This window comes from Lithobates pipiens, unplaced genomic scaffold, assembly GCF_037356315.1.
Source record: "Lithobates pipiens isolate NorthernLeopardFrog02 unplaced genomic scaffold, aLitPip1_a1.2 Scaffold_27, whole genome shotgun sequence".
Lineage (NCBI taxonomy): Eukaryota > Metazoa > Chordata > Amphibia > Anura > Ranidae > Lithobates > Lithobates pipiens.
The window spans coordinates 127,742,633-127,757,772 of NW_027507788.1; positions in this window are offsets into that span (position 1 = coordinate 127,742,633).

The following is a 15,140-nucleotide window of genomic DNA, read 5'->3' on the forward strand; positions in this document are numbered from 1 at the left end:
GTCTTTCTCCCAAGCCTTGCAAGCCAACGAAGTGCCAGGGGTGTAATTCTGAAATAGAAGGGAATGAGTCGAAGAGATGAGATGAGTCAGGGGTGTCCGTGAGGAGCAGAGTTTCTCGAAGGGAGTCAGAGATCTAGTACAGTCATATTGTTTATTCGTGTATTGTAGGTAATGTCGAATTTGTTGGTAAGTCCATATGGGGATTGGGGGCATTTGCAAGTTCTCTGCGATTTGTTGTGTCGTGAGCAGTCTTCCTTTGTTGTAAAAGGATTTAATGAGAATCGGTTCGTTCGTCCAATGTTTAACAAGGAAAGATTCGTGCATGCCTGGCGGGAAGAGTGGGTTCTGTTTCAGTGGAGTCATTGGTCCAGGATTGGATGAAATTTCCTTTTGAGCACATATAGTAGAGAAGCATTGTAAAGTTGGGGCTATTAGTGGATGGGATTTAGTTGAAGCGAACATGTGTGAGCGCTGTACCCATGGAAGATGTTGAAGAGGGGAGTCTACGAACGAAGCTTCTAGAGCAATCCAATCTTTGTAAGGTGAGTGAATGTTCCAATCAATTATCCTCGTCATATGAGTGGCTTTGTAGTAGTTATTGATGTCAGGAAGACCTATGCCACCTTTGGCTTTGGGTAGAGAAAGTTGGTGATAGCTAATTCTGGGTCTGTGCATATTCCACAAGTAGTTTGTACACGCTCGTCTGTACGATTTAAAAAAAGCTATGGGGAGTTTTATCGGGACGGCTTGTAAAAGATATAGGATGCGAGGGAGAATGTTCATTTTGAGAATGGAAGCCCTACCGAACCACGAAAAGATTGGTTTGTTCCATAGTTTTAAGTCCATCAATATCTTTTGTAGGATGGGTAAGTAGTTTTTAGCGTATAGGTCGTCTAGATTTTTTGGGATTTGTATGCCCAGATAGGTAATAGTCTCATTTGTCCATTGAAATGGGAAGTTAAGTTTACATTGTTCGGTCAATTCATGAGGTAAAGAGATATTGAGGGCATAAGATTTGCTAAAGTTAATTTTTAAGTTGGACAATGTGTTAAATGAGCCAAATGCTTTTAAGAGGGATGGAATCGTGATAAGGGGATTGGTGAGAAACAGCAAGATGTCGTCAGCGTACGCAGCGATTTTATATTCTTTTATTTTAGATTTAATTCCATTGATATCTGGGTTATGTCTTAAGCTATTTAAGAAAGGTTCCAGAGTGAGAATATATAGAATAGGGGATAGGGGACATCCCTGTCTGGTCCCGTTTTGTATGGAGAAGGCATTCGATAAGGTATTATTCACTCTGATCTTCGCTTTTGGGTTAATGTATAGGGCATTAATAAAGCGGAGAAATCGAGGTCCTAATCCGATCGTTTGCAGAACACAATGCATGTAATCCCATGCTACCCTATCAAATGCCTTCTCCGCGTCAAGGGAAAGGAAAAAGCCTTTTTGTCCAGAGGTTTTGATTAAGTGATGCAAGTTAATGGCTTTAATCGTATTGTCCCGTGCCTCACGGACAGGGACGAATCCGACTTGATCGCAAGAGATCAATTTAGGGACAAGAGGAAGAATTCTGTTAGCAAGAATTTTAGAGAAGAGTTTCAAATCAACGTTAAGTAGCGAGATAGGTCTATAATTTTCAGCTTTGCCAACCACGGTATACATACCATCCAAGACCTATTGTCTAATGGTACAGCTCTTTCCAGCACACAGATTATGGCTCAATACAATCTCCCCAACAGGTTCCAGTTTACATGTATCCAAGTGGCACATTTTCTAAAACGTAACCCTCCCCCTATTATAACAATGCCACCCAGTGCATGGAACTTCTTAACTCGAGAACGCCCCACCAGGAAAGGCATTTCGCTTTTTTACTCCCTTTTACATGCTAAACAATCCTTTGTGAAAACAAAATCGATTGATAAATGGGAGGCGGATTTAGGGAAAACATTTACAGATGATCAGTGGACAACCACATTTCGAGAAATCCAAAAAGCCTCCCGTTCAATTAATCATTGGGCAATGACTATTAGAATAATTAACAGGTGGCAATACACACCGTGTAGACTGGCAACATTTTCTCCATCTGCCCAAAATACATGTTGGAGAAATTGTGGACAGCTAGGACATCTACTGCACATGTTTTGGGAGTGTCCCAACTTGGTTAGTTACTGGAATCAAGTATTCCAACTTATAACATCGCTCACGGGTATTGTCACTCGCCCCAATCCATCCCTAGGAATTTTACATATGGGTATTGAACAATTTCCGCATGATATGCGGATTGTTATTTCCAACATCCTTCTTTCTGCTAGATCCATGATATTACAACATTGGAAAACTGCCATGACGGTAAACATCTCTGACCTAATTAGAAGAGTGAACCAACACCACACTATAGAACGTGCTCTTGCCATAAATACATTGAAATGCGATCTATTTGATAAGCAATGGAAAATTTGGACCAACAAATATAAGAATTCTGTGAACTAGATCTTAACCCTGATAAGATATATCGTGTGTAGTAACCAGTATTTGCATTATTGTTTGTGTAACCACCTACTTATCCGTTTCTTTTTCACCCTTTCTTTCCCTCTCCCCTCTTCCCTCCCTCTATTGCATTGACTGTTAATTACAACTGTAAAAGTCAACATGTCCTGTACCACTTGCCTTTGTAAATCCTTTATAAAACACTAAAAATTTATTGAAAAAAAAAAGAATTGTCTAAAGACATACAGGGTAGTAGCTGACTGGACATACTGGGGCAGGGAGTTCCAGAAGATGAGAGAGGCTCTGGAGAAGTCCTGGAGGTGAGCGCAAGAGGAGGTAACAAGGGAGCTATCTGGAGGTCTTACAAGGAGCGGAGAGGACAATTTTGGCCGATATCTGCAGATGAGGTTGGTAATGTAGCTTGGGTCAATGTTATGGATAGCCTTGTATGTGGTGGTTAATATTTTGAATTATATGCAATGGGGTAGGAGAAATCAGTGAAGAGATTGGCAGAGAGGGGCAGCAGTCACAGATAGATTAGTAAAGTGTATTAGTCTAGCAGCAGCATTCATAATAGACTTAAGGGGGGATAGCCTGTGTAAAGGTAGGCCAGTGAAATGGGATTTGTAGTAGTTAAAGCAGAAAATAAGCAAGGAGTGAATAAGTTGTTTTGTGGTGTTGTTAGTCAAGAAGGGGCAAAATTTGGAAATGTTGCGGATGTTAAGGTGGCAAGATTTAACCAGTGATTGGATGTGGGGGCTGAAAGAGAGGTCAGAGTCTAAGATTATACCAAGCCCCCTGGCATGTGTGGAGGAACCAGTGGTTGTGCAGTTGATCATAATGGTAAAGTCATGTGGGGGGGGGGGGAAGTGGAGGAAATATTACAAGCTCAGCATTAGAAAGAATGAGTGTCAGGCTAGGAGCAGCTAACAGGTAACAGTTCAAGTGTGCTGATTATACAAAGAGTTCAAAGAACAAGAGCACATACCATGAGCAGGTCTAAGCAAAGCAGGTCAGCTGGGACTTGTAGTTCACCACTGAAGATGAAGGTAGATGATTGCTGGACCTTGTAGTTCACTGCTGCAGGTCAGGGCAGATGATTGCTGGACCTTGTAGTTCACTGCTGCAGGTGAGGGTAGTACAGTAGAATCAGGCAAAGCGTAGTCTAGGCAAGCTGGGTCATACACAGGTAGATCAGAGTCCAAACGGTACCAAATCAGAAACGAGCAAGGAGGGTCAACCAAGCCGGGTCATACACGAAAGACACAGAGCAGATATCAGCTAGATCAAACACAAATGTAAACTCTAACAGGAGCACTGACTGAATGCTGGTACAGGTGATTTAAGGGTGAGCTGGCCAATCACTGTTGTTTCCCAGACAAAGGCTGTGTCAGGTGAGCTCTGCTGGGTCCTAAAGGGATTCTAGTACTGACAATGAGTTTGAGTAAGATTGTGACATCCATACTGATATGTCACACAGTAAATGTGTGATAGATGAGGAGATTGAAGGGGTGAGTTGAGGAGTCGCAAGATAGATTTAGGTGTCATTAGAATAGAGGTTTGCTGGACAATACTGATATGATTTTTAATGGGACCAAATCCAAAACCAAGCCAAAATCAATCAAAGAAGCACTGGTGCAAGTTACTCCTAAGGTGGAGCCACTGCACACCTCCAGATCAGACACACAGCACTTGCTGTACTCAAAGAAAGGGACAAGGCTCTCAGACAACGAATATGACATGACTGCCATAGCCTTGCAGCGTGCTGGGTCACAACCAGACTTACTGACCCGGATAGAAAAACATGCTCACCAGAGCCCTCAAGAATACCTAAGACACCATTACTGAAAAGCTGACCCAAAATCAGAGAGGTGGTCAGAGGCACCACAGTCCTAAAGCATAGAATGGACTACCTAGACATCCTCACACACAACCATGCAGAAGACATGGAGAAGAAAACCTCACCCTCCAAGCTCGCCTGGAGGACTTTGAAAACAGAGTAAGGAGATCTAATGTTCGCTTTAGGGGGATCCCAGAGACTATAGTAGATCTTCACTCCGCCATCACTGCTCTCTTTCAAGCGCTGGCTCCATCCATCCCGATTGATTGTTTAGAGATGGACAGAATCCCTAGCCCCATTGTCGGAAGAGGGCCCTCCTCGGGATATTGTGGTAAAGTTACACTACTTCTCCACCAAAGAACAACTAATGGTGGCAGCACGCAATAAAGAGGCCCTGACCTTCCAAGGACACCGCTACCAAATTTTTCAAGGCCTTTCCCAACTCACCCCCTCTAAACGTAAAGTGATGAAACCGCTCCTGCTGAACCTGCAACAGCATTGCATCTCTTACAGATAGAACTTCCCCTTTGCAGTCCGCTTTTCCTATAAGGGTTCGTCTCACCTCTGCAAGATGGTGGACGACCTCCAAGCCACTGAGGCCACCTCCGAGGGATTCAGATGCCATGTGGCCTCCACCCCCCAAAAAAAGGATCAAGACTCCCAGGCACACCAAGACCAAACTGGTGTCTATAAAAGATGCTGCTTTACATCCTAAGGCCTGCCCCAGAAGACTCCATGACCTGATTAGCCCAGGGAAACAAGACTTCTAAATTGGTTCCTGACACTGACATCAACATTAACTTTAATACCCATATTACCAATAGGATCTACCCTGCACTTCACCTTCCTTCACCACATATCATGCTAGAGCAGATGGGTCTCCATATAATCCGCACTGAAAGTCAGCAGGTGCTTGAAAAATGAGAAATACCTAACATATCTGGAACCATACCTAACATATCCGGAGCCTACCTAACATATCTGGAGCCTAGAGGCGATTCAGTTCGCATTGTGCGCTATACAATTATTTCATTCATTCATTCAACCACCAACTTTCTACTTCAAGTTGGGAATCCATTTATTTACTGTTCTTAATATATAGTTATCTGCTGTAGCAGTCATGGAGACTGCTCACTGTAGCCCCAATCATTTTTTCTTTTGGGGGTACACCTAGGACCTACATTTAAGTCCATTGGTAGGACAGAATTTCACTCTCCACCATCTGGACTGCACCCCCTCTACAGCACCACTTCAAGCTAAGCTGACACCCTCTCTTCACACTTTAGCTGCCCTCTTACGTTTCCTCCCCCCAACTCCTGGTCTCCCCCCCAACACTCCCTAGAGAGGTATCTCACACCCATATTAATTACTCCTGTAACCTTATATCTCCTCTCCAAATCTTACCATGGTGACCCTAAACATTCTTTTTTTTTTTCCATTCAAGATTTTTATTGGATATAAATGAATATACATATCGTTGGGGTACAACCATACAAACAAAAGGGTATAATGACGGAAGTACAAACAAGTCAAACAGGTTCCAAAAAGAAAGTCAATACAAAAGAGTACCTTCGCATGAATGACTGTGAGCTGCAGAAAATATAAGACAAGGTTTACAGGAGAAGCTTTTCTTGAACAACCTTAGAGAATGGGTGTAAACACATAGCAAAAGGAGATTTTCGAATTCCGTACATATGGAATCGTGAGTGACACCAAGGTTCCAATACAGAGTCTTGTTTAGAAGCAAGCATCACGAAAGTCAGCAATGTGAGTTTCGAGAGTTAGGGTGAGTAGATATTTGTCTGGAGATCATTCAATCGTCATGTGTGTCTTTTGAGTCTTATGTGCGGTAAGGGCTACTAGGTAACCAGACCAGCTGGTGTCTTAAAGTGTACCCGCTAGAGGCGTAAATGAGAATGGGAGTTGAGAGGGGATTAGGGACAGGAGGGTGGTGTGTGGGGGGAGTCTATAACAGTAAACATATGAGTTTGTAATGGGATTCCCAGAAAAAAAACAGAAACAAAAAAAATGGGGGTAAGAAAATTTAATCTTGGAGGGAGGAAGCAAATGAGGGAGGGGAAGGGGAGGAAGAGACCGGGTCCGTCCGGGGGGGGCACGAGCCGCCAGTCTAGCCTCAGACTTTGACCAGTCTCCCCCACCCCCCCCACGTTACAGATATGTGCACATATCATAGGGGATGAGGAATGCGTTTGCTCAATTGGCATGAAGTTGCATGGTGCGTTTGTACTCTGGAGTCGTCTTAAAATGGGACCAGCAGGCCCACCGTGCATTATGTTTCGTAATGGTCTCCTGGGAAATAGCTATGAGTTCTTCCATTTCAGCATTTCTATTAATCCTCATAAACCATTCCTTGATTGATGGAATCGTAGAAGTGCCCCAATGAACAGGGATGCACAACTTTGCTGCATTTAGCAGGTGCATTATTAAAGACCTAAAATAAGTGCGTCTAGATAAAGTGGTATGATGAAGTAATAGTTGAGCTGGGGAGAATTCCAGAGAGTAGGAAGTTATTGTCGAAGTTAATTTGTGAACTTCCTGCCAGAATTTTTGGAGTGTGGGGCACGACCACCATATGTGGACGTGAGAGCCCGGTTCGGTTTTGCATCGCCAACATAGGTTTGAGGTGGCCTGCGCGTATTTGTTGATAAGGGTTGGGACTCTATACCAGCGATTGAGAATTTTGTAACCGTTCTCTTGTGTGGATACGTTTATCGAGCCCTTGAGAGTGTATTCAAATATTTGTTCCCATTGGTCTTCTGAGATGGAGATTGCAAGCGCCTTCTCCCAATAGTGACAGTTTTTATGTTTCCTTGGGTGATTACTAAAGAGGATCTGATATATGTATGATACCAAGTGTCTTTGTGGTGCAGACTCCGAGCATAGTGCTTCAAATGGAGTCAGCGCTCTGGTCCAATGTGATCTGTGTTGGGGGCTAGATAGGAAATGCTGAATTTGTAAGTAAGGCCATAGGGATAATTTCTTGTCCTTCATTTGTGTAGCTAGTCTTTCCCGAGACATGAGGGAGTTGCCCTGGAAAAAGTGCTTAACTCTCATGTGAATGTGTGGCCACCCAGAGGCCAGAAATTTCGGGGACATTCCCGGGGGGAAATCCGGGTTGGCTCGGATTGGTGTCATAGGTCCTGGTATTGTGGCTAGGTGTGATGTGGAGCATGCTTTGTGGAAGCAACGCAGAGCGGGGCCTACAAGAATATGTGTGGAGGCTGTGGGCGGGGTATGATTGGCTGGTAGCCATGGGGCTGTCGCTAGGGGCATTCCCACTAGCTGGTCTTCTAAGTCTACCCATTTTTTAGTAGATGCATGGATGTTCCAATCCACTATTCTAGTGAGCAGGCATGCCCTGTAGTAAGTTGGCAAGTCGGGAAGACCTATGCCCCCTCTAGACACGGGGGTTGCCAGGAGTTCAAATTTAATGCGGGGGCGTTTGTTGCGCCAGAGAAATTTGGACCACAGGGTGTTCAATGTAGTAAAGAAGGCTGGAGGAATATGGATTGGAACTGCCTGCATGACGTATAAAAGTCTGGGCAAAATATTCATTTTAAGCACTGCAGCCCTACCGAACCAGGAAAATGAAGGGTTGTCCCAATTAAGTAAGTCTCTCTTAATTGTACGTATCAATGGCAAAAAATTTAGAGAATACAGGTCAGTCAGTTGTGTTGGGAGTTGGATCCCAAGATATGATATGGCCTTGGCTTTCCATGAGAAGGGAAAGTTAGCTTGGCACAAGGCTACTGTCTCCGTTGGTAAAGATACATTTAGGGCATGTGATTTATCAAAGTTTATTTTAAGATTGGAAATTGCTTGGAAGTCCCTAAAATCCATCAAGAGGTTGGGGAGGGAAATATGGGGTTCCGAGAGGGAAAGTAAGATGTCGTCCGCGAAAGCAGACACTTTGAATTCGCCTTTCGGGGTAACAATACCTTTAATGTCAGGGTTGCTACGGAGACGGTTGAGAAACGGCTCTAGTGTGAGTACATATATGAGTGGTGATAGGGGGCATCCTTGGCGCGTCCCATTCCTGACCGGGAAGGCATTCGACAGGTGGCCGTTGGCTTTCACTTGTGCTGTGGGATGAGCGTAGAGTGTGAGAATCATTTTGAGCATCTTTTCCCCTAGACCTATCGATCTAAGGGTCTCAGACAGGTAATCCCAGGCCACTCTGTCGAATGCCTTCTCCGCGTCTAGTGATAAGAAGAAGCCTTTCTGATCGGAAGATTGTAGGTAGGAATGGATATTAATGACTTTGATAGTGTTATCTCTGGCTTCCCGGCCAGGAATGAAGCCTACCTGATCAGGGGAGATGAGATGCGGGACCAGCGGGAGAAGGCGATTGGATAGAATTTTGGCCAGAATCTTTGTGTCCACATTAAGGAGCGAAATTGGGCGGTAATTCGTAACTAAAGTATGGTCTTTCCCATCCTTCGGAAGCACAGTTATGTGTGCCTCTAAAAGACGATGCGAGGGGGTTTCTCCTAGTGTAATTGAATTTAGTGTGGTTAATAGAGGGCCACTGAGGTTGTTCAGGAAGGTTTTATAATATATGGTGGTGAACCCGTCTGGGCCTGGGCTCTTGCCATTTTTCATTTGCTTAAGGGCTTGGATAAGTTCCTCCCCGGAAATTGGTTTTTCCAAAGAGGTGGCTGTTTCTTGGGACATTGGAGTGGGTGCGTACTGAGATAGGAAGTCCCTAATAGCAGATGTCCTTTGTTCCTGAGGAGTCTGTTGGGGGTTCTGGTGGGCTATGTTGTAAAGGGTACGGTAATATCGTTCGAAGCACGCTGCTATATCTCTGTTATTGGTCGCTAGAGACCCATCAGGGTTCCTAATCTTTCGAATCGTTTGTGAAGCTCTCTTCCCCTGCAGCGCCCTGGCTAAGAGTGTTCCATTTTTGTTACCATGTTCATAAAATAGCTTACGGGAAAGTGTAAGTTTTTTTCTTATTTTCAGATTCAATTCATCAAGCAGGAGAGCTCGTGCGTGTGTGAGATCTTGCAGTGCCAATGTAGCCTGTGTTTTTTTATGTGCTACCTCTAGCGATTTAATTTGCGCTAACAACTCTCGGATACGTGCCTGTTGCAGACGCTTACGTTTAGCTGAAAGCCTTAGGAATTCCCCCCTAACTGAACATTTGTGAGCTTCCCACTGCGTAATGGGGTGTGTGTCTGGTGTGTTATTTATGCTGAAGAATGACTCTAGGAATGATTGTATGTGGTCTAGATTGGCCTGGTCTGTCAGAAGTGAAGGGTCCAGGCGCCAGATTTTGGACCTGTCCAGTGATGCCGGTAGTGTCAGGGAAATGGAAATGGGGTGATGGTCTGAGATATACATAGGTTCAATGGTGGCTTTGGTTAGTAGGTGGAGATCCTGTTGGGAGATAAATAAGTAGTCGATTCTGGAATACCTCTGGTGAGGAGGAGAGAAAAATGTGTAATCTTTTCCATCAGGATTAAGAGTACGCCAAGAGTCGTGTAGGAGTAGACTATGTATTTGTGATTGGATCTGACGCAAGGCTCTATAAGGGATCGAAGAGGTCCCCGTTGAAGAATCGAGTACAGGATTAAGGGGAGCATTGAAGTCCCCGCCTAGAATAGTTAGACCAGATTGAAAAGAGGCTAGAAGAGAGGTAAGTTTGCGAAAGAAAGGGACGTGTTTCACATTGGGTGCGTATACGTTTACCAGGGTAACCGGCCTATTATTTAAATGACCCTTGACGAAGAGGTATCGGCCTTCTGGGTCTGACAATGAGTCCGTAACCTCCAAGGGGCAATTTTTCGCTAACAATATCGATACACCTTTCGACTTAGCCAGGGGGTTCGTTGCGTGGAATGCCGTAGGATACTGATAATTCTCTAATTTTGGTATGTTATTCGATCTGAAGTGCGTTTCTTGTAGTAGAATTACGTCAGCCTTGTTGCTTTTCATCATCGTGAGAACCTGCGATCGTTTTTCTGGGGTGTTTAGCCCCTTTGCATTAAGGGATATTATTTTAAACGTGAGAGGATTCTGGGAGTTGATGGGAGACATGATGTCGAGTACGGTCAGATGTAGATAGGATAGATTATTGGTAAATACCGTGCCCGAGCGCCAAAAAAAAAAAAAAAAAAAAAAAAAAAGAAAAAGGGGGGGGGAGGGGGGGGGAACCCCACAGAAGAGGGAAACTCCCTGGGAGGGGAGGTGGGGACGAAGGGAGTGTTAAACCGGTGGAAGAAATAGGCCTGCTATTCTTCCCGAAACAGTCTAGGGTTACCGGATGAATACAGCAGAGATACCGAGTCTGCTGTGTGGGGGTTGCTAGGATCGGTCGTGTCAAGCCTCGACCCGTCTCAGAGGACCAATGTGTGTATGTCAGAGGATGGCTAAGTGTGATGTGAAGTGTGTGGAAAGGGAGTCATTCAGTGTATCAGCGGGGCACCCTGATAGGGTATCAGAGCATGTCAGAACCATTGTCGAGGTGAGGAGCCATTTTATCGTGACTATCTATGTGCAAAAACACAAACATATGCGTGTGCCAAGGAAACCTAAGATGATAGTAAAAAAAAAAAAAGGGCGGCCCGGAATTATTGATCATGAGAGCAGCCGCAACAAGTAACGGAAATCTCAACCAGAAATAAACAAATGAACAAAGAGAGAGAGAGCACATACATGTAAATGAAACAAATTAAGCTATGGATCTGCACAGGTGATGTAAAATCCCACACGGGTCGCCACAATAGGGGAAGTGGGAGCATGGCCCAGAAGTATCCCAATAGTGTGTACTTCCTCGGAAATTGGAAAAAGTGATGCACAGGTAACTGCGAGGATGCGTGCAGAGGTCAGAAACCTTAAGTGACGCGTCCAAGGTGTGAGTCTAAAATAAGGTTGGAACAGCCACTCTCTGCGATATAAGAAAATATGTGCCCTAAGGGAATAGAATATGCATGCATGTGGTCTCTCAGCGGTCCGCCAATACACATATGCGAGTATACAAAGATCTGCAGGACAAGAGGGGGTACAGCAACCAAGACTATCTGCAGTGACTGTTACAGAGGCAAGAAGAGGCTCTTGCTTAGTGCTTGGGCATGGGTGCGGATGGGAAACCCCCCTCCTTGGTTGGGATGTGGGAAGGCCCAGATGGGGACCAGAAAAGCCTCCGCTAGGACTCTCAACCCCCCCCCAGGGGGTATTAGGAAGGGCATACGATGCAATGCTGGACCCCCCCTGTCCTGCGCAATCAGGGAAATACACAAATAAGTATAAGCACAAATATATTTAGTGAACTGAACATGTCTCCACTTGCGGTATGTAGCAAAGCTAATCAAATATTCTAGCGGCAAACTCAGTTATTGTCCCATACCCCATGTCGGTGCAGTTGAATCCGGTACCATACAGAAGTGTTGACAGATTGGCGGAAGTCCTGCTGCTTTATATCTGTGGGGTGTGTTGAGATGCTGAAACGTACTTAGACCTTAGGGAAACATGTCCTTCTGTATGAATGGGGGAGAGATGAGACTCCTCCGTTTCCAGAGATCTGGTGCACGGATGAGTGTTTCCATACATGGAGTAGCTTACCCAAGAGGTCGAAAGTAAGAGAACATGTGGGCGGAGTCACCCCATCTCTAAGTCAGCCCAATACGAAGTATGATACCCCCTTTGTGGACAAGGTACTTTTTGGAAGAGAGCTATGGAATTGCCATCACAAGTAAATAGATGAATAAACTAAAAAGCCAAATCGTAGAGTCTTGTGCGCCTAATACATAGATTCGAGAATAATTCCCAAACATCAGGCAGTATCCTTGCTGGCTGGATGTGATATCAGTAAAGGACATGAGAGCCTGGATAAACAAATACTCCCGTGGGTGCAGGCCGTAAGGTGAAAGAATCATAGAGAGCGGAGGTAACCGAAGATATTCAAGTAGCCAGAAACTGATACGAAGTACGGAAGGAACACTTCTAACCGATAGCTATTTTACTATAGAGTGGTAAACTTACAGTTTGTGGCAACACATAAAGGGGCGAAGGCAGTCTGTGGATCCATAGCTGTCATCAGTAGGAGTATGCCCCCTCAGGCCTCCTGCCGAGGCCGTCTGTGAACTGGCGATGCTGAAGGGCTACCGTTTGCCCGGGGAAGCCTCACCTGAGGTGGAGGTGAGGACGGAGGCGACCTCTGGCGACGATGTCGCTGCGCGTTCCATTCCATGGCATCCTCTCCCTGGTCAGCGATCCGGGGGGTTGAGCTGCGATGTTCGTTGTGCCAATCAGGCAGAGGTGGGATAGGCACATTCAATATGTTGCAAAATTGTCGCAGGTCCTCCGGGACCCGGAGGAGGGCTGTGCGACCCATCGCTGATGTGGATAGGCAAAAGGGGAACTTCCACCTGTAGGCGATATTTCTCGCTCTCAAAACATCTAATAAGGGACGGAGATCTTTCCGATGTTGAAGGGTAATTGGCGACAAGTCCTGAAAAAGCTTGATTTCAGAGCCTTCATGGAGCACCTGTCTTCTGTCCCTTGCGCGTCTGAGAATTTCTTCTTTCAGGGGAAAATTCACAAGACAGCAAATGACGTCGCGTGGTGGATCCGTTTCTCTTCCCCTGGGACGCAGAGCCCTGTGCAAGCGTTCAAATTCTATTGGCGAGTCAGGAGGTTTATCTAGCAAACCATTAAAAATTGCTTGAACGCATTGTTGAAGGTTGCCGGGGTCGACATTTTCAGGCAGGTTTCTAATCCTTATATTGTGTCTTCGTCCTCTGTTCTCAAGGTCCTCTAAATGCCTACTCATCTCCCTTATTTGTATGGAGTGATGGTCTGCGGTTCGCGTCACTTGCGTGATGGCGGTTTCTTGCATGTTGGTGATCTGTTCCATCCTGTCCAGCCGTGTGGCCATAGCTTGCACATCCAGCCTAAGGTCACCAATAGCTGCAGCCAGAGTGCTCTTTATATCTGAGGCGATGGACTGCATATCATGTAGGAACAGTGGCTGGGCAGCGCTGGCTGTGTTGTGCACTGTATCGTGTGCTGGGCAGGACTGACTTATAGACGAGCGCTCTGGGCTGACAGTACGAGAGCGCGCTGTCTGTGATGCGGCCTGTGTGAGTGGTGGTGTGTCCCGCTGTTGCGGCCGGAAGATCGCGGGAATCCCGCTGTTATGCTGACTCTCTCCCCCCCGCGGGGACCGGGACCTCGGCGCTGAGGTGTTCCGGTCTCCCTTACCCATGGTTAGCTTGGGTATGTCCTCCGTGGAGCTCGAGTTTGTCCTCGATGAGCGGGAGCTTTCTCCTCAGGCGGCCATTCACGTCCGGCGCCAAGCCACGCCCCCGACCCTAAACATTCTAACTTTAAACTTACAAGGTCTCAACTCCCCAGCCAAATGCACCAAAGCCTTTTGTTCATTTTTATTGCTCTCAGACCATGTGGTTTGCCTTCAGGAGATGCATTTTTCTATCCGCTCCACACCTAAATTCTTTGGTAAACAATACCCACAAGTATACACAGCCTCTGCATCTACTAAGCAATAGGGAGTACTGGTGGCATTCCACCGTACAGCTCCATTCACACTCCTGGCGGAGACCAGAGATCTGGAAAAGTGAAATAACAATAGTCTCATACTATGCCCTCGATAATAAACCCCTGTCATTCCTCTCCCACTTATTGTCAGATGTAGCATCACATACACAAGGTACTCTACTTATATGTGGAGACTCCAACCAGGTCATTTTTCCACTCCTAGATAGGTCGACCAGCCCCAACTACTGCTCAATGCATCACCTATCAACAGCTTTAAACCAATACTCCCTCCTTGACTCCTGGCGAGAACAGAACTCAGCCAAACGACAATAGACCTACTTAGTGGTGGCTGGTGAAGTTTTAGGATGGGGACGCCCTTTCATTTTCACCCCTCCCAATTGGTGAATGGTTTCAGTGAAATAGTGGGCGTGGCTCTAAGGTGGTGTGGTTAGCGTCTAAGATGAACGAGGAATGGAGGGAGAGGGAAAGAGGGATGGAGGGACAGCGGGCTTTAGATCTTACACAACAATAGAAATATGTGTATTCTAGAAAGTTTACCAATCAGCAGATAAAGATACTCCAAACACCTGGTATTAACACTTCAATCATCCCGGCACCATGATTGTTATGGTGTCAGGATGATTGAAGCACATTATTTCTATTATTACATTGTAATATAAAATGAAATCATTCAACTCACCATAATGCAGAATCAGTGGGAGCCCTGAGCGTGTCACTAGCCATGTCGCCTGCCATCAGGAGTCCTCAGCAAAGTCCATGTGTCCCATGAAATGCAGCCTGTGTCCCATGAAATGCAGCCTATGTCACATCAAATGCACCATATGTCACATAAAATGCAGCTTGTGTCCCATCAAATGCAGCCTGTGTCACATAAAAAGCAGCCTGTGTCACATAAAAAGCAGCCTGTGTCCCATTAAATGCAGCCTGTGTCACATCAAATGCAGCCTGTGTCCCATTAAATGCAGCCTGTGCCACATAAAATACAGCCTGTGTCCCATTAAATGCAGCCTGTGTCACATCAAATGCAGCCCGTGTCCCATTAAATGCAGCCTGGGTCACATTTAATAGCAGCATGTGTCACATGAAATGCAGCCTGTGTCCCATGAAGTGCAGCCTGTGTCCCATTAAATGCAACCTGTGTCCCATTAAATGCAGTCTGTGTCACATCAAATGCAGCCGGTGTCCCATTAAATGCAACCTGTGTCACATCAAATGCAGCCTGTGTCCCATGAAGTGCAGCCTGTGTTCCATTAAATGCAGCCTGTGT